General features: G+C 37.2%; 1 non-coding gene across 1 annotated transcript; it reads left to right on the top strand.

The window, feature by feature from the left end:
* Positions 1-9,490: 9,490 nt before the first annotated feature.
* On the top strand, positions 9,491-9,578 carry LOC142618154 (small nucleolar RNA snoR53Y). Its single transcript, XR_012841202.1, has one exon. It is a non-coding gene; the product is annotated as a small nucleolar RNA snoR53Y (small nucleolar RNA).
* The last annotated feature ends 1,734 nt before the right edge of the window (positions 9,579-11,312 follow it).

Below are 11,312 nucleotides of genomic sequence, written 5' to 3'. Positions count from 1 at the left end.
CATTACAGAACAAGTCCAATTGAGTATTAGGGTAATGGTTCAGCTGTAGGTTGGTATGGCTACCATTGGCAAGAAAATATCTATTATTTCAAATACATCTTGTTTTTCTAATCTTTATTTAATTGAGTGTTTCAAAAACTGCAAGTCTAAAAGTTATTTGAAAGCCATCAGGATGATGATTGGAAAAGATCTTAACATGACAAAGAAGAAATTAGATTGCCTCAGACTAAGAAAGTGTAAAGGAGTTCATCTGAGAAGGGTGAAGGTTAAAGTTCTTGATTGTAAATGGCAAATGAAAGAGAACACCATTCCTACAGATCTATATTCAAAGCATAAAGTGTGCTTTATGATGAAATATGCATTCAAGGTAATGGATACATGCATGTGGTACCTTGATAGTGGATACCCATGACACATGACTGGAGATCGCTCTCTCTTTAAGGTCTTCGAGTCTAAGAAAGGTAGTAATGTCACTTTCGATGATAGGAGCAAATCACAGATTAAAGGAAAGGGAATCATCTCATTACCTGGACTGTCAGATATTGCAAATGTGCTATATGTAGAAGTCTAAGAGTGAACCTTTTGAGCATAAGCCAAATATGCGATCAAGACTTTATGGTGTTGTTTTCTAAAGGAAAATGCCTTGTGCTGGACGAATCTAGAAAGAAACTCATAAGTGGTGTTCGCACTTTAAACAATTGTTATGGTCTGGTACCTAATGCTGATATTGTGTGCAATAGTATTCGTTTGCGAAATGAAGATCTATGGCACCAAAGGATGGGCATGTTAGTTAAAAACATCTCTCAATTGTATCTAAGCATGAATCAGTGTTGGGGATGCCAAAGCTCAGTAGAGTGAACAATGTTGTGTGTGGACCGTGCCAGCTTGGGAAACATACAAATGCTAAACATCCAGGCACTCATACATCTGCTACTTCTAGACCATTGGAGCTACTACATGTTGATCTCATGGGTCCAACGCAATCCGAGTCTCTTGGGAGAAAGAGATATATCATGGTTGTAGTAGATGACTTCACTAGGTACTTTTGGGTTATTCTTCTAAGATCCAAGTTAGATGCTCCTGAGCACATCGAAGCCTTGTGCACAAGATTGCAAAATGAGAAGAGCTTAAAGGTTGATCAAATTCAAAGTGATCATGGCAAAGAATTCAAAAACTCATACATGGAGTCCTTTTGCACTAGATTGGGTATATCTTAAGAATTCTCTAGTCCTATTACTCCTCATCAGAATGGTGTAGTAGGAAGGAAGAATAGGGTAATTCAGGAGATGGCTAGGGCTATGCTACACAATAATGGTGTGGCCAGAAACTTGTGGGGAAAAGCCGTCAACACTGCGTGTCATACTATTAACAAGGTATATTTCAGGCTCGGTACCAAAAAAACTCCTTATCAGCTATGGAATGGAAGGAAGCTGAATGTCAAGTATTTCAGAATCTTTGGAAGTACTTGCTTCATTCTCAAGGATAGAGAGAATGTGGGAAAATTCGACTCTCGAAGCGATGAAGGAATATTTTTGGGATACTCTTCCACAAGCAAGACTTATCAGGTATATAACAAGAGAACCAAGAAAGTGATGGAAACTGTAAATGTTGTTATCGACAAAGCTTCAAAATCCTGTTCTGAGAATGTTAGTGAGGAAATTCCCAAAGAAATTCTTCCTATCAAGCCCAAGGACATTCGAGAACCTGCTGATCCAGAATTTGCCTCTCCAAGTACTCCCAGTACTCCAAGTGTGGCAGAAGGTTCAACAGACAGATCTGCCTCACCTGATTCTGCTCATAAAGAGAAAGGACTTTTCTCCAGAATTCAGTTGAATCATCCTACTGAAACTATTGTGGGAAATATGAATGAACTTACACTAAGGAAACGCATAGTTGTTAAATGTGTTGCTAACTTTGTGTCTTATTCTTGCTATTTATCGCATGTTGAACCTACCAAGATTGAGGAAGCACTTCAGGATGAAAGCTAGGTTGAGGCCATGCATGATGAGCTGCTTCAATTTCAAAGGAATGATGTCTGGACACTGGTACCTAGACTAGAGGGTGAATACATCATCGGCACAAAGTGGATTTTTCGCAATAAGACTGATGAGGAGGGAAATGTGATTCGCAATTAGGCTCGTAGTATGAGACATTTGCTCCAATAGCCCACATTGTGTCAATTAGGATTCTTTTGGCCCTAGCATGCTATTTGAAGTTCAAACTTTACCAAATGGATGTCAAGACTGCCTTCTTAAATGGGTTCCTTAAAGAAGATGTCTATGTGGCTCAACCGAAAGGATTCATTGACCCCCATTTTCCGGATCATGTGTTGTACCTTAAAAAGACACTCTATGTTTGAAGCAAGCCCCTAGAGCTTGGTATGATCCGCTCACACAATACTTGGTGTCACATGGATTCACAAAAGGAAAGGCTGATCAAACTCTCTTTATCAAAAGGGAAGATGGCGAGTTGATAGTTGCTCAAGTCTATGTTAATGATATCATCTTTGGGTCAACAAAGGATGAACTTGCTCATGATTTCTCTAAACTCATGCAGGCCGAGTTCGAGATGAGCATAATTGGAGAGTTAAATCACTTCTTGGATTGCAAATCTGTCAGCAAGAGACAAGTATATTTGTATCCCAATCTAAAAATGCTAGAAATCTTATGAAAAAGTTTAGTTTGGAATCTGCTAGTTCTATTAGAACCCCTATGAGTCCAAATGTTAAACTCACTGTAGATGTCTTAGGAAAAAGTGTCGATTCATCTCTCCATAGAAGCAAGGTAGGTAGTCTTCTTTATCTTACTGTTAGTAGACCCAACATTAGTTATAGAGTGGGAGTGTGTGCTAGATATCAAGCTAATCCCAAAGAGTCCCATATGACTACTTTGAAAAGAATCATAAAGTATGTCAAAACCACTGCCGACTATGGTGTGTGCTACAACAAGGACACAAATGATGTTCTAGCCGGATATTCAGATACTGATTGGGCTGGGAATGATGATGATAGGAAGGGTACTTCAGGAGACTGTTTTTATGTGGGTAACAACCTTGTCTCCTAGATGAGAAAAATGCAAAATTTCATCTCTTTATCCACTGCAGAGGTTGAGTACATCGTTGCCGATAGCTGTTGCACCCAACTTCTATGGATGAAGAAACTTCTCCATGACTATGGTAGCTATCAAGAACACCTTACTATCTATTGTTACAGTACCAGTGCTATCAATATCTGTAAGAATCAAGTTCAACATTCTTGAACCAAACACATAGAGATTCGACATCACTTCATTTATGAGCTTGTTGAAGATGGTACCCTTACTCTTGAGTTCATTCACACTAATGGCCAAAAGGCTGATCTATTCACCAAATCTCTTGATAGCAAACGGTTTGAATTCCTTCGTCAAAACATCGGTGTATATCCATGGAATGATCCTCTCTTTTCCTTCTTTTCTTCATGAATTTGCATCTAGTTTTTATGCATTGCTTTATTTGACATGTTTTTGTTTTGTTGTTTTTCAGTTTTATTTTTATTTTGTTTTTCATTCATAAAAAAATAAAAATAAAAAATTGAAAAACCATAAAAATACAAAAATAGTGTGTGTTTGTGTACATTGGTACTTGTGTACCTTGAATGGCCAATGAACCAAAGTTTTCTAAACTTTGTATCTTTTGTAACTTAGATGAGCATCTCTATGCACAACTAAGCAAGTGAGTTTTGTGGCTTGTTGTTTGTGATGAGTAAGATTAAGTTATCTCTTGTACTTAATACTCGTATCACTCTTTTTGACAAGAAGGACTAAAAAATCCTAAAAGAGAAGCTTAAATAATCATCTCACCACTATTGCCCGCCAATTATGAAATGACATCAGTATGCATTGGCATAGCAAAAGTGCAATGTCAAAAAGCTTAACATAATTAGGTATTTCTTTTCTCTCTCTTGTATGCCCATGCATGGTATGCTTAAATAAAAGAAAATATGTAAAGAAAAATAAAAGCAAAAAGGTCAAAATGCTTTATATATGATTGCAAGCATGTATTCTAGGAGATGTGGGTGTTATAGGATGTACCTCGAAGGTGATAGTCCCCATCATACAATTATGATCGTGTGTGAGTTAAATTGATTTACTCATATCTCAAATCGTCATAATATAGAGACACTTATGCAATCTTGTGATGTTTTCACACACAACACGCAATATTCATTGCTACTTTTGATGCATGTGCAGGTACAATGTGATTTGGCCATCACAAGATTTACATGTGCTAATGTATGCTCACTAAACTTTCTAAACTTGTTTTTGAAATATAAAATTGGTTAGACTTGTTTAGTGTGTGTGTGTGTGTGTGTGTGTGTGTGTGTGTGTGTGTGTGTGTGTGTGTTTTGGATCTAAATGCATGACATTTTTCTTGTTGAGAGATGTTTTTGAGAGGTTAAAATGTTATTTGGATCATTGGTTGAGTTGCATGTTTGATTGCATTCATGTCTATGTTTTTCTCCTCTTGAAAAACTATTGTCAAAGCAATCTCGACAGCTCCTCGATGCCTCTCGATAGCTAGGCTATCTATCAAGCTCTTCAGCTTTTTCTTATCGCAATCTCGATAGCTTCTCGATCCATCAAGAAAGTTTCTATCTCCTTCATAGCTGCTCGATAGCTCCTCGATCCATCGACCTTGTTTTTGTTGTGGACACCTGTTTGATAGCTACATCTGTCGACCCATTTAAAGCTCAACACCTCTCGACACCTCTCAATTTGTCAAGAATTACTAAGCTTCTATATATAGGGTCAACGTGATGCGGATCTTATTTCTCTTGATCTCTCTCGATTCCTATTGTCTCTTCACTTGCCAAAACCTCTCGTTCTCACTCCAAACTTCATCCTCAAGGATGTTTCGGCCTAGATCAAGTTTTCCTTCACTTGATAAGGGTTCTAAGGGGCCGTTTAGATTTGCTGTTTCCATAACTCATAACTCTGTTTCCATAACTCATAACTCAAAAATGGTGTGACCCATAACTCAATAGGCTATTTGGATTTTGTTTTCAATTTTTGTTTCCATCACTCAATTCTCTGATTTTTGAGTGATGAGTTTTGGAAACTAAAAACACATTTTAGGTGTTTTCAATTTCCATATTTCTGTTTTCAATGGCAATTCTGTAATTAAATACACATGGAGGGACCCACTGTCAGGGTCAGCAGCAACTTTTGACCATTTTCTTTTTCTCTTTCTTCTCCACTGTCTCCGTTGGCTGGGTTCTTTCTTTCTTCTTCTTCTTCTTTTTTTTCTTCTTCTTTCACTGGTCTCTGTTGGCTGGGTTCTTTCTTTCTTTTGTTTTTTTCTTTTTTTTTCTTCTTCTTTCACTAGTCTTCGTTGGCTGGGTTCTTTCTTTTTTCTTTTTTCTTTTTTTCTTCTTCTTTCACTGGTCTTTGTTGGCTGGATTCTTTCTTTCTTTTTTTCTTCTTCTTACACTGTTCTCCGTTGGCTAGGTTTTTTTTTTTTTTTTTCTTCTTCTTACACTGTTCTCCGTTGGCTAGGTTTTTTTTTTTTTTTTTCTTCTTCTTCTTCTTTCATTAGTTTCCAGCAACCACCACTACAAACACACTAGCCACCACCACGCCACCTGCCTGCAACCACCATTACCAAACCCACCACCAACAACAGCCACAAGAAACAACCACCACAAGAACGACCAAGAGGAAAAAAGAAACCCACCATGCCAACTCGCCGACAACCACGCCACCACACCTAACAGAAAACCCAAGACGCCGATTAGCAAAGCCAAGCTGCCGATGAGCACCACTTGATTACGCGGCCAGACCCACGCCCATGCCGCCACTCGACCCACGCCGGCCCACACCCACGCCAAAAAAAAATTAAATTAAAAAAAAAAAACCACCGTGAGAAATGTTTGGAATTTGAGAGTGAGAAAACAAAAAATGGAAGTGAAAATAGGTGAAGGCTAGTGGAAGAAGGCTGGTTTGCTTGTGAGACCAAAAAGAAAGACATGAGAGAGAGAGAGAGAGAGAGAGAGAGAGAGAGTGAGAGAGTTATTAGGGGCTGAGTGAGTTAGGCATGAGTCCCACAAAATAGTAAAAATATTTGAGTGATGATAAATTGAGTGATGGTGCCAAACGGGTGTGTTTGGGAAAATTGGGGCATTTTAAGTGATGAGTGAGAAGTGATGAGTGACGAAAATTGAGTGAGGAGTGATGAGTGATGACAAAAAAAATCCAAACAGACCCTAATCCTTCTTTTTTATGCATTCTAACCTAGTTTTCGGGATTTTTTGAATTTTTTGGGGTTTTTCAAAATCAAAAGGTTTTTGCAAAATTTTGGGATGGGTTTTGTATATTTGATCTTAAAACATCATGCATTGCATCACATGTGCATTATAACGATATTTCATGCATTTTAGATATATGTTTACATTGTGGAACTGATTATGTGCTGGTAGGTTTGGATTGGGCTGAGCCCATGATGTTTTTTTTCCTATTGCATTTCACATGCTCATGCATTTTCATGCATACGTACCTTCAAGTTTCTATATTTGTTATATTGTATCTTGTTGGTGCTTTTCTGATTCTCTTTCTCTCTCTCTCTCTCTCTCTCTCTCTCTCTCTCTCGTTTACGTTAGTTGCGTCATAGAACCTAAACGTAAGTCTACTCCGTCCTGGAACGCTCTTCATTCTAGGGCATCTACTTATTCTAATCCTACCCCTTCTTATATTCGGTTCCATGATGATAAAGCCTACAAAGACTTTTCGGAGAACTTTTCTAGACGAGGCATTCATTCGAAACGCCAAGTCATTTTGTCAGACTTTTCCGAGGCTGACCTACCCACTGTCATTCATAGTAAGGGTTAGGAATCACTGTGTGACGTCCAAGTCACTTGTCCATCCGTGCTTACAACATGCATGAATTTGATTATTCAGTACCTTAGTTTTTCACTCGCGTTCGAAGTACGCGCATCGTGGTCACTCCGGATATTGTATTCGAGGTGCTCCATGTCCCTAAGGTAGCGCATCCTAACTACCCTGGTTGTAAGCGTCCTAAGACTATGTCTAAAGACAAGCCTATATCCTCTTTGGTGAGCGACCTTCAGTTTGGGGTGATCATCAGTTCACTTCCTGTTCGACCCTTGCTAAAGGTCCTAGGTTCATTAACATGGTTATGACCTTTGTTTTGCATCCTCTCTCTCATTATAACTCTATGACAGAGCCCCGTGACATTCCCCTCTCATTTCATTCTTTCTCTTATAGGTGCGTATAGGGATACAGCGACCCGTGATAAGCTCATCTTTCCTTCTACTATCACATGGATTCTACACCACTTTTCTGTTCCCTTTCCCGTTTCTGACCACTTCCATGTTATATGTGCCATAGACGCCACTACCGTAAAACGGAGCGAGGCGCAGCTACGTTCGAGGCGGTCTTGATCAGTGATTCCTCCAGCTTCTACAGCTCCATCCATATCCACTCCCTCTTCTTCTACAAGCAGTGTAACCCTCGAGGACATCATGGCACAGCTTGTGCGCATGGATGCTCGCGTTGACACTATCAGTGATGAGTTGTGTCAGGTGAACACCCGTGTTAGTCGTATTGCACGACGACAGGCTGTCATGGGTGGCTTCGTTGCTTCTCATCCTCCTACTCTAGAGGCTTCTGAGGATAATGACGATGATGGTGATGCAAAGGATGGTGATGCTAGCTCTTTCAGTGATGATGGGATGTCTACTTGATACTCTTACCCTTTATCACTTGTGACAAAAAAGGGGAGTAGTTTTGGGGTTAGAGTAGTCAAACTCATAGGGGGAGGGTTAGTATAGGAGATTTTTGTTAGGGGGAGTGTTCATATTTTTAAGGGATGTAGTGAGGATTTTGATGTATTTTTTTTCTCTTCTTTCTATTTTAGATACATTCTTCTTGTACATGGGTCTTATGACCATTTGACATACAATGTACTTATATTTGGTTTATATAAATGTTGATGTATGTTATTTCACATATCTCTCCATATGTTGTTTCTTTTCTCTCTTTATACACATGTTTCTTGTTATTTTTATGCAATCTTTCATTTCTGTTTCACATAAAGATGCCTTGATGAGTTTTGTTTAAGTGTTTCAGAAATACAGGTTGTCAAAGTCTTCCTTGCCATGAACTCTCTTCTTGTAAAGTTTTTCAAGAGTCTGTGTTAGATTTTATTGTACTTAACAAGTGAGTATGAGTTGAGTGATTTATGACTTCTCTCATATATTCATTTGTTTGTTGTGATTTTGTCACGGATTGCCAAAAAGGGAGATTGTTAGGACATATGTGATTGGATGTTAGGAACATATATCAACATTTTATGAATTGGCTAATCCTTTGACAAAACGCACTTTACTTGTAATTGGGTCGATCTAGGATGCGTTTAATACTTCAAGAAACAAGGTTTCAAGTTCAAGTGCCAAAACCATGCAAGTCTGTCTAAGAAACAAGTGAAGAAGTGTTGTGCATTAAAGATTGACAGCTAACATCTATCGAGGTTTAAAAGAGTTGTTTTAGCGTGAGCCTCAATAGCTACTTGACAACCAAAGTATTTGTCGAGGTTTATGAAATTCAGATTTTAAGTTCTATTTTTCATCCAATCCTTGAATATATGTTTGGGCTTTCTTTTCTCACAACTCTAAACATATATAAGGATTATTTTAAGAGCCGTATCAAGTTGCACAGCCAATAGCACAATTGCATAAGAGCATAATTCCTCAAGTGTGACCGGAAACCTAGTTTGCCTTAGTTCTTGAAGAAGCTACTATGTTTGTACACTGTAGGATTTTGTGACCAAGCAACTTTGTGATCTTCATGTATTGAAGAACAGAAAAGCTTTGCAGCCAACATCCTTTTCAAGTTAGTGATAAAGTCGCGTACTAGGATCCGTGCATCTATTGGTTAGTCACGTATTGGAAGCCGTGCAATACAAGGAGAGATTGTCACTACAAAACAAGTCCAATTAGGTATTGGGGTAAAAGTTCAATTGTAGGTTGGTATAAGGTACTGGGATTCCTTTACTTGTAACAGATTGTTTTGATAATAGTGGATTCTCAGGAATAGTGATCTTAAAATCATCCGGTAGGGTTTTTGTTATGTAGGTTTTCTCCATTCGTAAACAAATCACCGTGTCATTTAATTTCTGCTGCATTTTTATTTAATTGGTGATTTGTTTGTGCTGCCATGCTTATTGCATGAAATTGAACCTAATTAATTCACTTGGCTAATTAATTGGTTAATTTATCACAAGGGGTCAATACATGTTTGGTCTTTCAGTTTTAACTTTTTTGAGGACTAAAATCAATTTTATAGATTTCAAGGATAAGTAAAAAACAACCCAAATTTTAAGAACCAAATGAATATTTTTGCTAAAATTTCTGTGTGTTTTTGGGTATTGATTGTTCTTGTTCTTGCAAAGGAACTAGTTATATTTCTAGCTCTCTATTCCATTCAATCACAAAATAGTGTTTCCCTATATGATACTTCAATATGAAACCATGCTAATGCTGATCAGTCTGTGATTGATCCTTTTTTCAACCATTTGCTGAAGGAATGAGAATATAAATTGAAACAAATCGTAGCAATTTTAGAACCATATTGAACTTCTAGTGCAAATGCATTGGTTTTGTTAGGATTTGTGCCCTTAAATCCTATTGTATGATACTATGTATGATATTATGTATGACATGATATATGACTTTATGTATGACATGATGTATGACTTAGAGGACGTTTGGATCCAGCTTAATTAGCTGCGTCCACGTTTTTTTTTTTTTTTTTTCAACGCGTGTTTGTTACTGTTCATTGGCCATGAACAGTGATTTTAGGCCAATGAACAGTAACTTTTTGGAATGAACAGTATTTTTTACACTTTAAAAATTATTTTGCTACAGTATTTTCAGTTTTCAGTTTTCAATTTTCAGCAATAAGTTCTATCCAAACGGACCCTTAATATTGTGATTGATAAAATTATTTTATTATTATCTAAAATAATGGTAACATGAATATGGGACATTATCATATAGTCCATGAGATGCATTGTATGTGATTTATGTGAAAAGTCACAGAAGATGTAAATCACAAGTTCTTTGTAAACTCAGAATTTATAGTTCGTAGTCGGTGATGAAATTGGGCATTTCATCTGCGAAGACTATAACGTGTCAACTAAGATGATTTGTCTTGATCATGGAAGTGGAAACTTCTAGTTGATATGTTGATATGTTTTAAGAGTTAAAATATATTGAACAGGACCGCTGTGAGATTTATTATTTTCCTAACGACTGTCAAATGAATAATAAATCTCATGACTTCTATTTGCATGAACTCTTAATCCTGAGAGAATAATGGACCTGATCATGAAGTGTAGGTTGCTTTGATATATCGGGAGTGAGATCTGAAGTGACGATCAAAACCTCAGTATGTTGGGCAGTCACATTTAGTGTTGATGAACATATATTCTCAAGATGGAATTCATAGTCTCTTGATGGAGATATAAAATATTCCCTTGAGATAAGTTTAATGGGTTTAGTTATTCAGAGAGTTAGGCCTAACCACTTTAGTAAGAAATTACTAAAGTATATATTTATGAAATTGGATTTCATAAATATATAATGAATAACTTTAAAAAATTAAACCGGGTACTCAAGAATAAGATGTAGTAATTTACAAAGTAGCAGTCTACATTTATGACTTTGTGTTACTATGAATATTTTATGAAGAGATTACGTGTATAATAAAGTCTTAGGATATAATTTATTAATAAGGCCTAGAGTGCAATTATATTTATATAGTGGTATTAAATATAATTAATGGTAACTTTGGACTTGTCAAGAGTTGACGGAAAAGCCCAAGGCCCATTGGAGCTAGTGTCTTATTGGTCCCTTTTGGTCCCACTCCAAGCCACACACTAAAGCCCAATTGGAAAGGCCCAATAGGCCAACCCAATTAGATAATCAGTTAGTTATAAAGGGAGAAACATACAAAATTTTTTTTTAAGAGATTAGAAAAGAAAAAGAAACGGTGTGTGAGAGAGTGTGAGATACACTTTCATTCTCCCTTTGAAAAACTGATTGAGAGACCACACATCTTGGGCGTAAAGTGGAATTGGAGTGAAGATTAAAAGTGTTCCCAAGTGCTTCTAATCTTTGTTTTGAATTTCTCCACACCAAGGTACGCTATCTTGTTCTTAAATTCTGAAATTTACATAGTGCACGTTATCAACCATGAATGAAATAGATCCTAATTCGTTGCTTCCGCTATGTGTTTTGTATGAGATACAAAACTAGAATT

This window comes from Castanea sativa, chromosome 11 (assembly GCF_040712315.1).
Source record: "Castanea sativa cultivar Marrone di Chiusa Pesio chromosome 11, ASM4071231v1".
Lineage (NCBI taxonomy): Eukaryota > Viridiplantae > Streptophyta > Magnoliopsida > Fagales > Fagaceae > Castanea > Castanea sativa.
Note: the sequence above shows the minus strand (reverse complement) of the source record. Positions and strands in the feature narration are given on the sequence as shown.